Source organism: Pygoscelis adeliae, unplaced genomic scaffold (assembly GCF_000699105.1).
Source record: "Pygoscelis adeliae isolate BGI_AS28 unplaced genomic scaffold, ASM69910v1 C11074997, whole genome shotgun sequence".
Classification (NCBI taxonomy): Eukaryota; Metazoa; Chordata; class Aves; order Sphenisciformes; family Spheniscidae; genus Pygoscelis; species Pygoscelis adeliae.
In genome coordinates, this window is record NW_008823794.1 from 1 (window position 1) to 3,327 (window position 3,327).

At 40.1% G+C, this 3,327-nt stretch overlaps 1 long non-coding RNA gene across 1 annotated transcript; it reads left to right on the forward strand.

Moving 5' to 3' along the window:
• The first annotated feature begins 1,171 nt into the window (after window positions 1-1,171).
• LOC103923155 lies at window positions 1,172-2,911 on the forward strand. The gene is made up of 3 exons (XR_663921.1): window positions 1,172-1,326; window positions 2,423-2,602; window positions 2,757-2,911. It is a non-coding gene; the product is annotated as an uncharacterized LOC103923155 (long non-coding RNA).
• Window positions 2,912-3,327: the final 416 nt, after the last annotated feature.

Genomic DNA, 3,327 nt, shown 5'->3' on the forward strand with positions numbered 1-3,327 from the left:
TTCCAGCTTTTGTTCCTGACTTGCACCAAGCCTGAAATTGCTAGAATGTCTCCCAGGAACTTTAAATACTTTAGGTAACGATTTCATGTGGACAAAAGAAAGAATTCAACCTGACTTTTCTTAGACTGTAAAAATATTTTTTTAGGAAACAATTCCACCCTTAGAGAGACACCGACCATAGAATGTTTTGGACCACCACCCACTGAGATTTTGACATAGCAATGAGCAAGCAAAATAAAAAGTTATGCTTCCTAGTGTTAGGCAATTGTGGGCATTACTGGTATAAACACTAAAAACTTTGATGTGAAATTTAAACTTTTGAAGCTGTTGCAGGGAAGTATCATTAACTCTGCTCCCAACATTCAAATACATCCTCTAGCGCTCCTCAAAGGTTTGGGGTTTTGTTGTATCTTTATTTACTTGACTCTCTATTGCACAAATATTACTATCTGTTGTAGTGTTAATCTCTTAAAAGGAAGAGACTCCTTCACAGAACAACTTATTGGTAAAGAATTTAGCATACTACAGAAGATTTCTTTCAGAATACAAGACCATAACATCCAACCAAGACGGCTGATTTCCATCCGTTCAGACTGGCTTAAACAATGTATTCCAAGTGACGTGAAATCAGTTACAACATTGGGTCTGTCTGCACTAGTGCTTTAGCGTGCAAGAAGGGGTCCTTTGCTACGAACTTGCTTTAGTCCTGCATATGTGCACTCTGAATGATTCCTCTTTGGTAGAACCGAGGTGGTACCTGCACACCGTGGTGATCTCTGGCATGCCCCTCACTGCAATATGGACAGAAGGTCCTCTTTATGCATGCACAGTGCAGTGCATGCCCAACATGAATTTCATTTCTAGCGGAGACCAGATGTGGACATCCAGTTTTGGAAGCTTACAGGATTGCTGCAAATCAAACCCCTGTCCATCCCTGTTTGTGGTGCATGAGTTGGTAACTGTGAACTTTGATTTTTCACTTTCCAATTGTCCCCCAGGAAGAGCGCTCAATGCAGAAGCAAAATTTCACGTGCTGTTAAAGATGTTCTAAATCCTACTGCTGTTTCATTTGTCCTCCTTCTTCTGTGTATTATAAGCATGTAGTTTAGCAGTGTTTTACTTGGGAGAAATCCTGTCTATCTCTTTCAGAAAAATGCATGAATACCCCTTTTGACAACGGTCGTTTCGCCTTGGGAAAGAACGCATTTTATTTACAGGAGAAGGTCACCTATGGTTGTGATACTGGCTTTGTAACTCCAGAAGGACAAGAAACAGGAGTGATACAGTGTCAAGAGAATGGCTGGACTCCACCTCCAAAGTGTATCAGTGAGTAGCAAAAAGGCTTCAGAGCTCCCCACCATTGTCACTGGCGCAGACATGATGTCCTATGTACTCAGATTTTTGTCATCTAGACTGGTGGAGTTTTCTTGCTGGGCAGAGGGAGACTCAAAGAGAGGACTGATCCTCGAGAGATTAACCTTTCTGGGGCTCCAAGGAATAGAGAGAGAAAACATAAAGGAAGTGAGTAAGGCGGGAAAATATCTACTGTCTTCTAGGTGAACTATCTTTTTGGACCTCTAGCACGAAGTAGATGGTAATCACTGATCTCTCCAGTGATTCTTACCTGATACAAGGTACACATGCCCAAATTGACTCCCAATTCTTCCGCCTTTCACACTTGCGAGGGAAGATTTATGAAGAAATGCCTGTGAACCAAGGGATTCTGCCAAGAACTTTCTTTAAGTGTGACCAAACTAGAGAAAAATGGGACTCATTATTTGGAAAGATGTTATCACTACGCATAAAAAGCACTATGCATATGTCTGCCCCGGTGTTAACAAGTACATTGGTGAAAAACACCAGAGTGCTTTTTCCTGAAAATACCCCCATACTGATGCTGCCTTTTTCCTCTTAGAAGTTCCTTTCTCTCCGGAACAGGGGTGTAGGATAGTAAAAGAAGAGACTTAATCTTCCAGTGTTATGATACCGAGGCTCATAATATTGACCAGCCTTAGCTGATATTTCATCTTGTCCTTTTATTTCAGACTGCCTTTACCTAGGATTTTGTGGCTTTTTTTCTGACCCCCTCACAGATGACTGTGGGGAACAGGAGTACAAACTGTTTGCTACGACACCAATAATAATATGTAGTAGAAGGAAAGGCATTGAATCTAAGGAAGAAATATTTATGCTAGATACTACTTCTGTACACATATTTCTGAAGATTAATGCAATAGATACTATGTGAATATGCTACATATGATATGATACAATCATATTCTGGCAATGCATAATTTTTAATGTTTCAAATATACTGAGTAGTTCAGTAGACTGGCACACACTAACGCACCTTCAGTAATGATGGCTCCAAAGGACAGTGTTTGTGGATCACAAAATGCACTAACTTTGTTTTATTCTGCAGAATCATGTAAAACACCTCATTTGGACATTTTGAATTACCACGCAAATAGAACTATGTTCATGCCTGAAGATGCAATTGAATATGCATGTTTGGAGGGATATCAAACTGCAGATAATATGCCAACTGGTACCACAAGGTGTGGCATAAATGGTGAATGGAGTCCAACGCCCCAGTGTCTTGGTGAATATTGTTGTGTTGGCTAATCAGTGTAACTCTGTATACACTTTGTGAAGCTTTTTTCTTTAAGACTTTCTTTGGTTTTGTTCTAATCATTGGTATTTCACGTACTTTTTGTAGGGTGTGCACTACATGTTAAAACATTTTGTCTTTGTAGCAATAGAATGTGAGATGCTGACGTTGCCCAATGGAGATGTTTCCCCCAAGGAGCGTAAATACCGGAATGGAGATGTTGTGAAATTTACCTGTGCAAACAATTATGTGAGAGTGGGACCTGCCTCTACTCAGTGCTATTACTTTGGATGGTTTCCATCACCACCAGTGTGTAAAGGTAATTCTTCTGTTAACTTTACTGTAGTAGGAAATATATGAAAATGCCTGGGTCCTGAAGACTTCCGCAGACACCTTCTATAAGCCAGTCTTGCTCCCAAGAACAATTATCCCATCTTCATCGCTAAAAGGGCAGGAACTGGTCCTCTTCAGATCATTTCGTAGTGTTCTGCTGTTTCATGTGAAAGATTCTGAACAGCTGAACTTTCAGTGTTGAACTTTCTGTTAGCTTTAGTTATGCCAACTGGAGTTCTGCAGTAACTGAAAGTGAGCTGGCAAGTGGCTTGCGCAAAATTTCACTCATGTGAAATTGACTGTAATGTATGAAAAATTATTTATTAGTCAAAAAGGCATAAATAATGTGCAATATGGCAGCCAGGAGTGATTAATTTGAGTAA